Consider the following 15,471-nt stretch of genomic DNA (forward strand, 5'->3'; position numbering starts at 1 on the left):
ATTCCAGCTCCAAAATCCATTTATCTGGCAGATTGCCGTGTTGAAATGCCAAATTTTAGTAAATTTCTTCAGTCAAACAGGGTTTTGAAGATACATTGACACTATCAATTGATTAACAAATCAATAAACTTGAATAATTCTTGATATAAATAAGCTTGGCAGCTCTGTTTTGTTAACCACATTGAATTTGATCAAAATTAAGCAATATTTCAAATGTTGATCTAATTTATGTTGATCTATTTCTTTTATAATTACACCAAATGATTGCTATAAAATTTGAGTTTTTATCCGTATAAGCAATTTTCATTAGATTTCCATGACATCTTTGTTTTTTTTACCTATGTTAATCAAATTGACCAATATTGTTAAAAAAATATTCAAATATATCGATTTCATCAAACCTATACCTTAATTTTGTTAATTATTTCAAAAAATTAAAAGTTTTATAAAATTTTATGAAAATTAATTAATATTTATGATGTTGGTCAAATTTGGTCAAATTTAGCTTGTTTGATCAGACATTGTTAAAATATCTATTTCATTAAATTTATAAATTATTTTGATAAATATTTCATATTTTATTAATTTTTATTAAATTTGATCAAAATTTACAAATATTTCACATTAGAATCAAATTTGGTAAAATTTATTTTGTTCTAGTAATTTGATAAATAGACCAATTGATTTGCCTTCAAATTTGAGTTTTTTTATCCATACAAGTGATTTCTATTAGTTTTACATGACATCTTTCCACTTTTACCCATTTTGATCAAAATTGATCAAAACTTGACCAATTTTAATTTTTTTCGTCAATTTTGATCAATATTTACTCTTTTTGGAATTTTCAAAATTTTTAATTTTTTCAAGATTTTTTACAATTTTTCAAAATCCAATGTTATTTTCGGTAAGGAATTATCGAAATTGTGTTTTCAAAAACATTTTTGGTTTAATTTAATTGAATTTGATCAAAATTAAGCAATATTTCAAATGTTGATCAAATTTGGTCAAATTTATGTTGATCTATTACTTTTATAATTACACCAAATGATTGCTATAAAATTTGAGTTTTTATCCGTAAAAGCGGTTTTCATTAGATTTCCATGACATCTTTGTTTTTTTTACCAATGTTAATCAATTTGACATATTCCAAGGGTCCCCCCTAGGAAAGGTTTTGATAAATTGAAAAAAATTTAAAATACCAAAATCATAAAAAAGTGATAAAAATTGACGATATGGCTAAAATTTGAAAAAAGTGAGAGAAAAAATTACAAACATTGAAAAAAATATTTCAAAATTGATTGAAAGTTTTTTTTTCAAAATTGAAAAAACCAAATTAAATTGAAAAATATTGATCAAAAAGACAACAAGACGTACGACGGTCAGAATACACACAATCCTCCTAATGTGTTAAGTTTGTTTGAGCTATTCACAGCAAACCTGCAGCGTCGTTATCACAACCAAAATATATCCACGGTCACACATATATACAAATTTACACTTATTTGTTACTTCTAGTCATACTTTGAAAGCATCGAAGATACCTTCGATCAGTGTAACTCTTATTTTTTACTTCTGATAACACTTATTTGTTACAATGTTGGAAATTGCGGGGTCCGTATACGCTGCCCAAAAAACCTTACTTAGAATTAAATTTAAGGAACGTTTTTACAAAACTAGGTTATATGTAAACCACAGCTATTCAAAAATATAACTTTCATGAAAATCGGACTTAAATATGTAGATTTTTTGGCGGAAATATAAAACCACGAAAACTGGGGTCCCGTAAATTACCCTAAAAACTATACTTAAATTTAATATTTACTGATATGACCGAAGTTGTAGGTCCGCTGAATCCTAACCTATCCAATAATATTTTTTTTAACGTTATCGAACTTAATTTTAAACAAAATATCTACCACATAAAGGAAATCACCGAAAATAGTAAATTGGGCAAATTCCCAACTTCTTGGGCTCCGATTTGAAAACTTTATGAAAGGCTATCAATGGTAATATATGTACTTTTGAACGAGTTATCATTGACTCTTCTAGTTATAACCGTTGAAGAGGTATGCGTGACACGGCGGCATCGGCGGCAACGGCTACACTGTACGTGAGACTAATACACACAAATCCTTAGGATTGTGTGTAAAAACGGTAGTTTCGATCAAAATTCATAGGAATTGACGGAAAATTTATAAGTTGTTTAAAATTGGATTAATGTATAGATAAATTGCGATTTTTTGAAAAACAAAGTATTTATTTTGGTCAATTTGATCAAACTTGACCAAAATTGGAAAAAAATATATCTAAATTAGCCGAATTTTAAAGTTTTGTAAAAATTATATAAAAATAAACTAAATTCGACCAACTATCTCAAAATTGTTTGAATTATTTTTTTTTCAAAATTGAAAAATGTTAATAACACTAAAAAATTATCAAAATTAATAGTTTCAATCCAAAACGATCAAAATTTATAGGAATTGATGAAATTTATTTATAAAGATGAATTGCTTTTTTTTAAATTATTTTCCAAATTTGGAAAATAATAGATAAAATTTTGTAAAAAAAAAGTATAAAAAATTAAAAAAAATTGTAATTTCAATCAAAAACCGCATTAATTTCCAATCTATATCCGTAGTTGTTTTGGTTCTAAAAGATCTAAAATATTATTTACTGAAATAATATATAAAAAATAAATGAATTCCATTAAAAATTATTTATTGAACGAAACGGTATTTTTTTAATCATAAGGTATAATAATGTTTGGTTTTTAAAATAAATGTTAACTATAGCGAAATAAATTTTGTTCAGTTAGTATATTTTGTTGTCAATATTGGTTTCTTCATGTAAACGGTAATACCTAACAGCAGGAAAATTGGCGCGTATGCTAAAATCTTGACTACCAGTAATCCACGATGGATATTAATCCGTTAAATGTTGTGCAATGTTTAAAGCAATTTGTCATTTGTGGAATTAGAATTTCCAATGTACAGTAAAAGTGCAACTTTTAATGATTGTGAAAAACGTTTTGCGAAGGAGTTATTCAAGAACCTGTGTAACATTTTAAAGGAATACACATTTCTAGAGGAAGAACTAGTTGGTATGATCATGGACTAATTAATTAGTCCATGGTATGATTTAATATTTAACAGCCGTAGTAGAAACACGTAAAATAAAATAAAACTATAGACAATACTACAAATATTTAATATTGTTTTTGGTAGAAATTACTTTGTAATTTCGATTTACATCTTTTTAATGTAATAATTAGTAAATTACGTAGTAAACTAATTGATTTGTAATATTAAATAAATTAGGTAGTATAATAATTTTAGTGTAATAATTACGTAGTATAATAATTTATTTCATTAAAAATAATTATTAATTTTGAAATTTTATGATAAACTGATTTTAAATTATGGAAAATATATAAATAATTAAATTAAAATTAAAATGATTCGTAAAATAGTAATCTATTTTAAAATAAATTAAAATGATTAGTAAAATAGTAATTTATTTTAAATTAAAATTATTAGTAAAATAGTTATTTTATATTGCAATAAAATAAATTAAGTTAATAATTTAAAATTAATCATGAAATATAATTATTAATAAAATAAAATTAAATTAATTGAAATTATTAATAAATTTAATTTAATTTTAATTAATAAATAATTTAACGAAAGTAAATATTTTCATTAAAAAATAGTATAATCTAAAATAGTAAAAAATAAAATTAATTAAAAGGAAACAGTTAAAATTATTTAATTCACTCTTTGATCGTGTCTTCACTGGGCGCTGCCATTTTCATACAGGACTTGAGCTTCACCGTTAAAATGTTTGTTTTCCCTAAAACCGGTTTTGGGGGTCTGTAAGACAATAACGGCTGATTTGGAGAGCACGTAAAAGAGTGAATGGGAAATAATTCAAATTATAGATTATATTAATAGTTAAAATTAAACATTATCGGCATTTTTTTAATGGTTTTATTATAATACTGAAAAAAATATTTATGAAAAAAAAATTCAATTTAAAAATTTTGCTAATTTTGATCTATTATTTTCCAAATTTGGAAAATAATTTAAAAAAAGCAATTTAACTATATAAATAAATTTCCATCAATTCCTATAAATTTTGATCGTTTTGGATCGTAACTATTGATTTTGATAAGTTTTTTTAGTGTTATTAACATTTTTCAATTTTGAAAATAAAATATTTCAAACAATTTTGAGATAGTTGGTCAAATTTAGCTTATTTTTATATAATTTTTACAAAACTTTAAAATTGGGCTGATTTAGATCTATTATTTTCCCATTTTGTTCAAGTTTGATCATATTGACCGAAATAAATACTTTGTTTTTCACAAAATCGCAATTTATCTATACATTAATCCAATTTTACACAACTTCTAAATTTCCGTCAATTCCTATGAATTTTGATTGAAACTACTGTTTGTGATCAATATTTTTTCAATTTTATATATTTTTTCTATTTAAAAAAATTATTTCAATCAATTTTGAAATATTTTTCGATGTTTGTATTTTTTTATTTTTTTCTCACATTTTTTTAAAATTTTAGCCATATCGATTCATTTTCACCCATTTGGTTCAAATTGATCAAAATCGGATTTTTTTCGTAAATTTTTATCATTTTTTTATAATTTTGGTATTTTAATTTTTTTTTAAATTTTTTTCACAGAAGGACCCTTGGAATCGGTCAAAATCCCATGTTATTTTCGAATTTCAATCGTCCAAAGGGTGGAAAAAATGTTTGAATTTCACTCGTCCGAACCGCCGAAATAACAAATGTTTCAATTGTTCGAATTGGACAACTTGTTTGTTTCATTCGTCCGAATCGGTGGCATCACTTATCCGAATAGGCCGATAAAAATATTATCCTACGAGGAGACTTCCCATCAGTACTTCCCCGCGTAAACCTTCGAAAAAGAGGATTTCTCTGATTGGTCGGAATTTACGGCCAACTTCGACGATTTTTTTGGCAATCTAACGAATTCGCAATTCGCGAATCGGCAAGTTTGAAATGATGGATTCTCCAAAGAAAAGATTTGTTAATGTTTTTGATAAATGTAAATTAAATAGCATTTAAATAAAACAGCAAACAGATCCTCCAATTCCAATTAGACGATTCATTTTATATTTTTAACTTATAATTTACGTGTTAATCATAAGAAACGATGTGGAAAACCTTTTGAACTAATTTCGCATACGCCATTTTCGATTGATTGCCTGGGCCGCTATGTGCGCGAGAGCTGATCTCGAGAGGGCCGTGCACCAATAGAGCGATCAAGGAAAAAACCAACAACGAACACTAAACACCAAATATAAAAGTTACGATCCAAATTTAAATACATGAAGTACGAAAACTTACCTATCGAACCAATTAAACGTTAGCGATATTAAGACGAAGACTTATTATTTTAAAGGAGTTAATCGTATTTGACAGAGGTTTTATGATTTCTCTAAGAGGTACAATTTTTTTTATTATAATTTCTGGGTTAAATGTTTGCCGTTAAACGAAGTGAGCTCTTTATATTTAAATCCAAAAATCTTTTTTTTACTTTATATAAGTAAAGTTTCCTAATTGTTGTACAATGCATCTTTCGAAAAATGATGCAATATTATTATGGGAAACGAATTGTAAGGCATTTTCAAAGAAAAATGTTTTTGACTTCTGAAATCTTAAATTAAGTTTAGCTATTTCCTCGCTGCTTTTAAACACCTCGTTAAAATTATATGTTATAACCCCATATCGAAAAATAGTCCGTTTATTTTGTCTTTGAATTTGTTAAAAGAGATAAACTTAGTTTAAAGTGTACCTACTGTAAGTTACTTTATTATTTTGTAGAAACAGCTTGGGTTAATGTATTAAAAATACATATTTAGAGTTGATGTATTAAGAATAGGAGTTGAATTTCAAATGGCAATAAAAACATCGAAAATGCCATTGACACTTTCATTGACCAAGTCGATCATTATGATTGTGGATCATAGGTTTCTTCCAAAAGTTAATTTTAGCGTATTTTATAATGTCTCAGTCAAGAGATGAAATGATAATGTAAAATAAGAAACAATACTAATTTCAACTCCTTCACGTTTATTAGATTTTTGGTCAAAGAGACACAAGTTATTTCAACCTTTAATTTTCAAGATATTATTGAGTATATTTTAAAAAAAAAAAACAGAATTTTTAACATTTCCAATAAAACGTTTTCTAAGTGTTTATTCCGTGACTTCTTAAAATAAGTGTCTACGAAAACCTAAAGCTGTTGTTTTATAGTTCTCAATAAATTACGTTATTTCACAGGCGTTTTTCATAGTACACTCAGCAACTTCCTTTGGTGATCCATTGTCGAGTGTACAAAACGTGATTTTATCTCTACAGACATTGTATTTACATTTGGAATGCTCATATTGTAGGCAGCTGTATACATATTACTTCTGTCAAGCATACAAGGAAATTAAAAGTAAATATAATAATAATAAAATATATTCGCAAATTAAATAAACCTAAAATGATATACATAGTGTTTCAGAGAAGTCTGGAATAAATTTACAGGCGTGTTCTTTGGGTTAAAAGGTCTATAGAAACGTTTTCCTAAATTGAACCGTATCCGAGTAATTAGCCCTCAAAAATCGGCTTCCAAAACGTCGCATAACGTGCTAATGTGCTCTTTTTATTATTCCTTGGACCCCCATTGTTTCCTTTCACAAAACACTGGTTTCTTATCTTTTTCTATAAAAAACAAAACTAGTATCCAAAGTGCGTTATTTAAATGAAAGAAGTAAGCTACGTGTAGAAATATTTTTTAACAATAACAAGGTGTTACTAACAAGTGACTACGCCTATTAAAAAAAAGAGAATTATTGAATTTAGTTTTTTCATTCCTCTAATGCCATAAGTAAGTATAAATAAATATGGGGCATTTTGGAACGTATCTAGCTCATATCCGTGTTTTTTCCCCGAATGCGAGTACACTGAATGTAGATGGTTTGTGTAATTATAGGTCTTATTAAAAAGTCATCCACTAAAATATGTTTTTAGTCTACAGTGTTAGTCTACAACACATGTTCTAATAGTTTGCAATTAATTGAGGGGCCTAAATAATTAAATTAACATTTCGTATCTTAAACCTGCTATGATATGGCGTACTTCCCTTGGGAATTATAGCAAAAATTGGTCCTTTTTTCAAAGAACGTTCTTCAGAGTTGTTCCTTGAGAAATGTTTAAAATAAATTAACATGAAACACTAAATGATGTTTTTTTCTTAAAATATCAATTGTAAAGAATACCATAAAATTCCCTAAACCTTTCCCAAAGAATTCTCTAAACCTTTCCCGAAGAATTCCCTAAACATTTCCCGAAGAATTCCCTAAACATTTCCCAAAGAATTCCCTAAACATTTCCCAAAGAATTCCCAAAACATTTCCCGAAGAATTCCCTAAACATTTCCCGAAGAATTCCCTAAACATTTCCCAAAGAATTCCCTAAACATTTCCGTAAGAATTCCCTAAACATTTCCCAAATAATTCCCTTAACATTTCCCAAAGAATTCCCTAAACATTTCCCGAAGAATTCCCTAAACATTTCCCGAAGAATTCCCTAAACATTTCCCAAAGAATTCCCTAAACATTTCCCGAAGAATTCCCTAAACATTTCTCAAGAAATCCCTAAACATTTCCCAAAACACTTTACTAGATCTACTTGAAGACGTACCTCTACCAGTAGGACAACGAATGGGGTTTATGCATGACGGAGCACCCCCTCATTTTGCCATTTAGGTTAGAGCTCATGTTGATGCCGAGTTTCCTCAGAGCTGAATAGGTCGAGGCGGAACTGTTGCACGGCTAGCCAGATCTCGTGATTTGAACCCATGCGATTTCTATCTTTGGGGCCATATCAAGTACTTGTTATACAAGACTGAAGTTTGAGTAGTTGAAGACCTACGTCAATGCATATTTGACGCCTGCGACACAATCTGAGAAACGCCAGAAATCTTTCGTCGTGTTCAAGAGTCTTGCCTACACGCCAATGGGGGCCATTTCAAACAACTTTTGTAAATACAATAATCAATGTAATGTTAATAGATAACAATTCATATAACCTCTGAGAAACCATAAAACAAAAAATATTTTTTTTACTGTGTCTCTTGGTAATTTAAATCACCTTGTCATTATTTTAAATCGTGACGATATCAGTATTCTAGATGCGAACGCTTAATAAGCTTTTTCTAGAAGAAATTTTTGGTCACTTATCTCATAAGACGTTTTTACTCCTTGTTACTCAAAGAACACGAATTTTTACACATACCCAACTTTTAGTTCTGGGTAAATATTAAAAAATTGGAACACAGGACTGAAGTCCGCAACATTGACGACCTACGACAACGCATTATTGATTTAGGTGAAACTATTCGCGACCGAAACGGGTCTAGATGACGCAATGGTGCCGAACCATATAAGGGGTCTAAATAGGTCAAACGTTTTCTTAAGTTACTTACTTGCTAGCTTCCACAGTGCATTTAATTTGACCTCCGACGAGTAGTTCCGCCCGCCGCCGTTAGAGAGCGCAACGATAGTTTTAGGTAGCGAATTCGTAACCCGCCTTAAGTCTTCGAACGGGTTCAAGAATGATTTGCATGTGTTACAGGTGATCATTTTGTACATTTTATGTAATTCAGTTAAATTTGTACTTATGGCATTTAAAAAAAAAAATTAAATGTAAAAATTTCTTTCAATTGACGTGGTCACTATGAAACTCCTTGTTATTGTTAATTTTTGCTCGTAGAATACTTATTTCAATTAATAATGAACTGTTGATACAAGTGATCGTTTTCTTATCTATTTCGATAAAACAAAATGTTCAGTAAAAGGAAACAATTGGGTTCAAGTAAAATAGAAACTGCGCATTTTTCGACGTTTTCGAGGCCGATTTCTGACGGCCAATTACTCCGATACGGTTCAATTTCGAAAAACGTTTCTTAGGACCTATTTCACTTCCTGTTACCCAAAGAACACGCCTGTTAATTTGTAAACACGCCGATATATTATAACAATCTTTATCCCCTGACCGTTCTATTAGATCTGGGTACGCCTACCAGTTGCCAATTGTTACTATTATTTTACTACTACTGCGAATCTACTATAACCGACTACCCGGAGTAAGCTACTATTTGGATTTGTGGGTAGAGATGAAATAAGGAAATATATTTTGCCATACCAATTTTAATTATTACTAGACAAATAACTTTAAACACTTACGCGACCTAAAAATAGTTAAAACATGCACACTCTTAAATGAAGGGAAACTAAAAACTACTAATAAACCTCCTAAGCCAAACCCTATTTAGATGCCATTTTCACCTAACCTAATTGTGTGCCATCTGCCATGATATTAAATCTTCGGTTTAAACTTATTACCTATCACAAGTCTTTTCACTATATGATACGAAGTCCATCGAAGGGGTGGCCAAACCCATTACGGCGAAGGGACTACGTTAGGCCGTGAGCAAAACATGTCAGGCGACGCTCGAAGAGTAGAGAGGTTTTCGTCCCGCGAGAAACGTCGAAGATTCGTGGAGCGAAGCCATCTGTATGTTCATGACTATCTGACGGTTACTCTTGTCGACTAAAATGGATAAGTTAATACCCGAGAGAATATTCGAGCTCGGTGGTTCAGTAGACAACCGAAAGGTTGTTCTGAAAAAACCTCAGAGATGAAGTTTTTAAAAAAAGATATATCTCTCTGGGCGCGCTCAATGGTTTTGTACCAATTGACCACGTAACCTACGGGTCACGTGAATTTAATTTTTGATTATTAGGTCCAATCATGGCTGAAGGTGGAGTTGTCCCCGATCAATGGTCAAAAGGGGTAAGAAATTTAAAACCACCGATAAACGCGCACAACACAAAACTTTGCTATTGACAGATATCTACGATTCCCTGTGGCATCTTCTAAACTATCCTAACTAAGAATTTCCCCGTGCACACTAGAAAACCCCCTAAAATACAACCAACTATTTCAAATTACAATACAACACAAAATGTCGAAATGGCCGACTACTGGCACCAATGTCGGTTTCTCATCTACTAATACAAGAGTAACCGTAACTAGGCTGTCACTGGCGCCGGACTGACCCACTTAGAGATTACAGGTCTACGAGTTTTAGAATATAATGGCGTTCAATATATAGTATAGCCGCCGTGGTGGCCGTGCCGAATGAATACAATGAAATAAAAGGGGGGGTCATGACGACTTTAATTTGACCTTGGTCATTTGGTACCCTTGGTATTCGCTAACGAAAACTCCGGCAGCGCCCCCTATCCACATTGCGCGTAACTGTATAGTGGTGATCAGCATTCAGAAAATAGTGGTGTGCTACTGATGAGATGGTATTATATACGTTTAAACAGCGAATTAGTGTTTTCTTGGTAAGTAGGATTGAATGTCAAGTTTAAAGACATAATGTTTGGTTCTAATTATATACTGTCATTAAGATTTGAAGTCCTTTTGGATTTACTTAAAACATTGTTAGAGTAGGCCTTGGAGCAATATTGTTCAAATAAAAGATGACATCTCAAAAAGGTATGCTAACATTTAATTGGTATTCTATTATATTATCCTATTTTAACCTTTATTTATTCCATAATAGTGAATCTCACCATGGTTGAAATTTGTAAATACATTGGGGAAAAGCCAAGAGCCTTAGAAGAAGGAGAACGGATGTTTAGAGAAAGCCCAAAAGGATCAAAATGGGAACAAACTGGAGAAAGTTGCTCGGGCCAAATTTTCGTGGCTTAAAAAAGTACAAGTATTGGAATATGGCCTCTTAATTAACTTAAATAATCCATTTATAGCTTTTAGCCCAGATGGATTATACATGGAAAATGGAGAGATAAAATTACTCGAGATTAAGAGTCCTTATGTAGCAAAGAAAATATCAATTGAAGATGCTGTCGCTCAAAACAAATTAAACTTCTTGAAAAAGGGAAAAGACGGAATTTATTTACCAACTAACGATTGAAGAGGCCTTTATGTGTTAAACATAAACATGCTAATTTTTCTTGTATTCTCCCAAGGGCTATCTTTTAATTGATATTCTAAGAGACTAAGATTATTTGAAACAAAACATAGTCAAATTGTGCAATTTTTATTTCAAATTATATTTACCATTACTAGTCAAGAGTAAGTGATTTTTAAAACAAAAAAGTTCCTATTTTGTACTGTGCCAATTAGTATTATATAAAAAAAGTAAAATGAATTTGATCAATTAATGTTATAAATGAATTTTTACTTGAAGTCTTATTTATAATAAAAGATTTTTAAACTTATTTGATAAAAATTAATAAAATAATCATCATCGTCATTAAATAAGATTTAAACTTAGTCATCAAATTTATCATCTGCTAGAATTGGTTTTAGTAAATTTACTAATCCACATATGACCTTCAGAATTTCTTCACAGTAGGGAACTAAATCAAGGTCAAATTTATCATTTAAAATTTTAAATAATTTGATTCTTTGAATGGTTATCTCCACGTGAACACGAGCGGATGCAATTTTTTTATTTTTTACACTTTCTTCCTTACTAAACTGTTTTATTCTCTCAAAAATGGAGGGATGTGTAGAGCTATGCCATTGGCCGCACATTCATCTTCAATAAGGAAGCCTAAATTTAAGTTGAATGAGTTTTAAAATATTTTTTTAACATATTACACTTTTATGCATACCTTTGTCAACCATAATTCCATCAATAAATTGTTCACAAAGATTTATGACCCCACTCTCAAGGGTGACTTCCTTGTCGCTTACTTTTCCACCCCAGGGGTCGCTAACGAGTGTGATCATGCCAGGAGGTGAAATTCCAATGATAATTTTTATTGTGTGAGTTCCTTTATAATGGTTGTAGGTTGCCACTCTGTCGTGAAATGTGTTAGGCTTCATCATAGGTACTTCTGAGCAGTCCAACACAATGCGAGTATTATTAAACTCTTTAAAACATTTAGGAAAGTTACTTCTGATATTTTACATATCCAGCCAAAAGATAAATTTCTTCAAAACTTCAGCAAGGGCACAAAGGGTTCTTTTGAAATATGTTGAAACTGATCGATTCGAAATGACAAATAATGAAGCCAAAGCGTCAAATGTCAAATTTGACTTAAGCTTCATTACGGTTAACAACACCCTATCTTTTACAGGCATTAGGAAATTAGAGAGCTCGCTCTGGTTTTCAAGCCCTAAAACCTCACTTGAAAGGCTTTCAAATAGTTCTTTCCCAATGCCAGAAAGAGACACAAAATCAACAGTTTTCATTCCATTGCTTGAAATTCCAACTCTTGACCCAGCAAAATACTTTCCATGGTCCAAATAAACTTGAACATCAATAGACGCATTCGTTACTCTAGATGGTTTGTGAGATTGGTCCTTTCCTTGAGCTTCAGTTGTTACTTCAGATAGCATAGCTAAGTTTGATAATGACAAAACATTATCATCCGGAGCTGGTTCACTTGCGCTTTCAACAACTTTTGGAGCAATGGAATCTGTTATTGGTGATGTTGAACATAGAACTGCTTGATTTCAAATTAAATTTATGTTATTATTCTATTTATTATTTCACAAAAGTTTACCATAAAATAAGAATACCTTTAGAACGCTTTACGTCGTTGAGCTCGTTCTTTTATTCTAACTTCGGTTGATTCTTTAATTGGCTTACATGGCCATTTTTGGGAGGGAATGGCGTTACATTTCAAACGTCTTCTTACAGATCTACCATCTATTGATGAGTTTTTCGATTAATTTATTTTAAAATAATTAATATTATTTGCATCTCACCATTTCTTTCCAAGAAGTCATCATCTGTAAAATGGGCGCTACAAATCTGAGCCCACTTACTAGGCCTTTTCCCCGACTTTATCTTTGTTAACCATACATTTAAAAGTTTCTTACAACTTGGGAATTTATGAAATGATAATCCTGGCTTTGGTTCTTCTCTATTTTCTTCAGTTTTACGTTTTTTAAGAGCAGTATTATTGCAAAAAGGGACCGCACAACTTCTCCCATCTCTAGCGTTAATGTGAACCTCCATATTTCTTGGATTTGTTTTGATTTTGATCACCACTATACCAGAGAGTGTAAAGTCGCTTCGCTACAGAGAGGCGCCTCTCTTTAAAAAATCCGTGGTACGATTTTATTCGCCGAGAATGTCCACAATTCCCGGGCGTTTGATGGCGCTAGTAGTATCTCCGGCACGCGCTAGATTAGACTTTGAGAAGACGCAAAAAAGGAAGAGTGTTTTTGGTATTTTTGCGAGTTTAATTTATTTTGAAATGTCTTGTTCGGCTAAAAATTGTAAATCGAATAAATAGGTAACCACGCGTCAGTCTTTTTTTTTTTCAAGTTTCCAAGGGATAAAGACCGGTGAATACGCGTTTTAATTTACTAAGCCTATTCTAATACATTAACATTTCTTAAAACTTAACATTTTGCAGGTGGCTGCAAAATGTTAACAGTGAAAAGCTCCAAAATAAAACTACAGATTACTTACACTTTAACCACGTATTTTGCGGTCTTCATTTCACTGACGATTGTTTTATGAATATCAAAACCCAAAACAGGCTTACACCATTAGCTACACCTACTATTTTTTTTGGGAAATTCCAATGAAACCACGGTTTTCCCTAGGTAAACTGAAGGCAAAAACATATCCCGCCATGGTCTCTTACTGCCTAATGTTCATTTATAATTAATTCAAATAGTAGCAAATGAAAATGCACCTGAAGATCATGTTACAACTACAATCTGGTGTAAGGTAAACGCAGCACTACAAATGCCAAATTATGCCCTCAAAAATCAATTCAACGAAGAAAATGATAATTTCTATAAAATATTCACAATGATGAACAATAGCTTTAAATGAAATTTTTTTTACAGTGGATAAAGTCAATTCCTATGAATTTAAACCCAGAACTATCTATTCAATTCTATTCCATTTAAATATATTTGTACTGAACATAATTATAGCCATTCAACTAAAAATTTTGACAATAATGAAAACGATAACATTGAAGGTTTCGTAGACTTCCGTCCATATGGAAGGTCAAAATAGTACGCAAATCAGGCCCTAGTATTCATGGTGAATGACATAAAACTGAAATTCAAACCACCAATTGGTTACTTCCTCACAAAAGATACTTGTCCCGAACAGACTTTGAAGATATTGCTTCATGATTGCGTAACTCACCTAAAACGTATTGGCCTTATTGTCAAAGCTGTAGTCTGTGACCAAGGAACAGGCAATCAAAATTTGTTCAAAAGTATGGGGATATCAGTGGAAAAGCCATTCATTGAAATTGATCCTCCACATCTCTTGAAAAGTGTGAGGAACAATTTCAAACGGTATCCCATAATAGTGGAAGGCAATCTAGTTTCTTGGGCAGTCCTAGAACATTTTTTCAAAATAGACTAAGAAATTGGTAAGTTTCAAAGCACACATAAGCTGAAACGTAAACATATCAAGTTACCAGCATTTTCTAACATGAAAGTCAGTTTAGCTGCCCAAATTTGCAGTCAAAGTGTTTCTAATTCAAATGGCCTGTTAACTGGGATTAGGAGAGTTAACAATTGAAAGCACATACACAGCAGAGTTCCTCTTACACATGAACGGCCTTTTTGATTGCTGCAATAGCAGGACATTAAACAATGAAACACACTGTAAGAGAGCAATGACTGATCAATACATCCACATACCAATGCTGAAAGAAAAATTGGAAAGGTTTAATATATGGTAGCTTCAGAACTGTAGGTATAAAACCTTACCTTGTATTGAAAGGTGGAAACTATCAATTCAGTCTTTGCTACTCCTATGGAATGATAGAAAGGATAATTTTGGTTTTAAGTTCTTAGTAACTGGAAGAATTGGTCAAGATTTTTAGCAAACTACTTTGGTTCCATTCGCCAATAAGGAGACAATTGAGATCATCCAAATACTCAACAATACCAGGCAGCATACAGAGCTGCATCAGTCAATAGCCTCTTAAAACCATCAGATTCATATTGAATTTACAATTTCGATGACTTTATTTTAAACAGACCATGATGAAGATTTGTCCAATTATGATAACCATTGGGTTTTGCAAGGTAAAGGACAATTCACTGACGAGATTTAGAAATTTGCAAAGCCATTGAAAGTCCAAACCTTCTAAAAGAAAATGTTCTTAATTATATTTCAGAATATTTAATTCACCGCTGCAAAAGTGGATCAGAGATAAAGTATGAAACCCCCCATATAGCCTATGCTAAAAATCGCGAACATGAAGATTTCGCCAAAGAGCTTGTGAGCTATGGTCTTTGTAATGGACTAGCAACATTACGTTACGTCACTCACGAAAGTAGTCGTCTGTGACCGTCCGTATTTTTTTTAAGAGCGGATTATAAAATGGCGGCGCAACCATTGAC

At 31.2% G+C, this 15,471-nt stretch overlaps 3 long non-coding RNA genes across 10 annotated transcripts; all 3 read right to left on the reverse strand.

The window, feature by feature from the left end:
- Positions 1 to 11,615: 11,615 nt before the first annotated feature.
- On the reverse strand, positions 11,616 to 12,016 carry LOC149957602 (uncharacterized). The gene is made up of 2 exons (XR_016478630.1): positions 11,748 to 12,016; positions 11,616 to 11,686 (listed from the first exon to the last, which is right to left on the reverse strand). It is a non-coding gene; the product is annotated as an uncharacterized LOC149957602 (long non-coding RNA).
- Positions 12,017 to 12,431: 415 nt separating this feature from the next.
- LOC149957603 (uncharacterized) lies at positions 12,432 to 13,001 on the reverse strand. 2 transcript variants are annotated; one of them, XR_016478241.1, is made up of 3 exons: positions 12,850 to 13,001; positions 12,661 to 12,790; positions 12,432 to 12,584 (listed from the first exon to the last, which is right to left on the reverse strand). It is a non-coding gene; the product is annotated as an uncharacterized LOC149957603 (long non-coding RNA). The 2 variants fall into 2 exon arrangements; XR_016478240.1 differs by having other exon boundaries at positions 12,432 to 12,587.
- A 1,097-nt stretch (positions 13,002 to 14,098) lies between these two features.
- Positions 14,099 to 15,198, reverse strand: LOC149957604 (uncharacterized). Of its 7 annotated transcripts, none has more exons than XR_016478242.1 (6): positions 15,108 to 15,198; positions 14,957 to 15,029; positions 14,828 to 14,876; positions 14,538 to 14,692; positions 14,258 to 14,455; positions 14,099 to 14,164 (listed from the first exon to the last, which is right to left on the reverse strand). It is a non-coding gene; the product is annotated as an uncharacterized LOC149957604 (long non-coding RNA). The 7 variants fall into 7 exon arrangements; XR_016478245.1 differs by having other exon boundaries at positions 14,258 to 14,478; XR_016478244.1 differs by having other exon boundaries at positions 14,100 to 14,137.
- Positions 15,199 to 15,471: the final 273 nt, after the last annotated feature.

This window comes from Leiobunum rupestre, chromosome 2 (assembly GCF_980474605.1).
Source record: "Leiobunum rupestre chromosome 2, qqLeiRupe1.1.hap1, whole genome shotgun sequence".
NCBI classification, from domain to species: domain Eukaryota; kingdom Metazoa; phylum Arthropoda; class Arachnida; order Opiliones; family Sclerosomatidae; genus Leiobunum; species Leiobunum rupestre.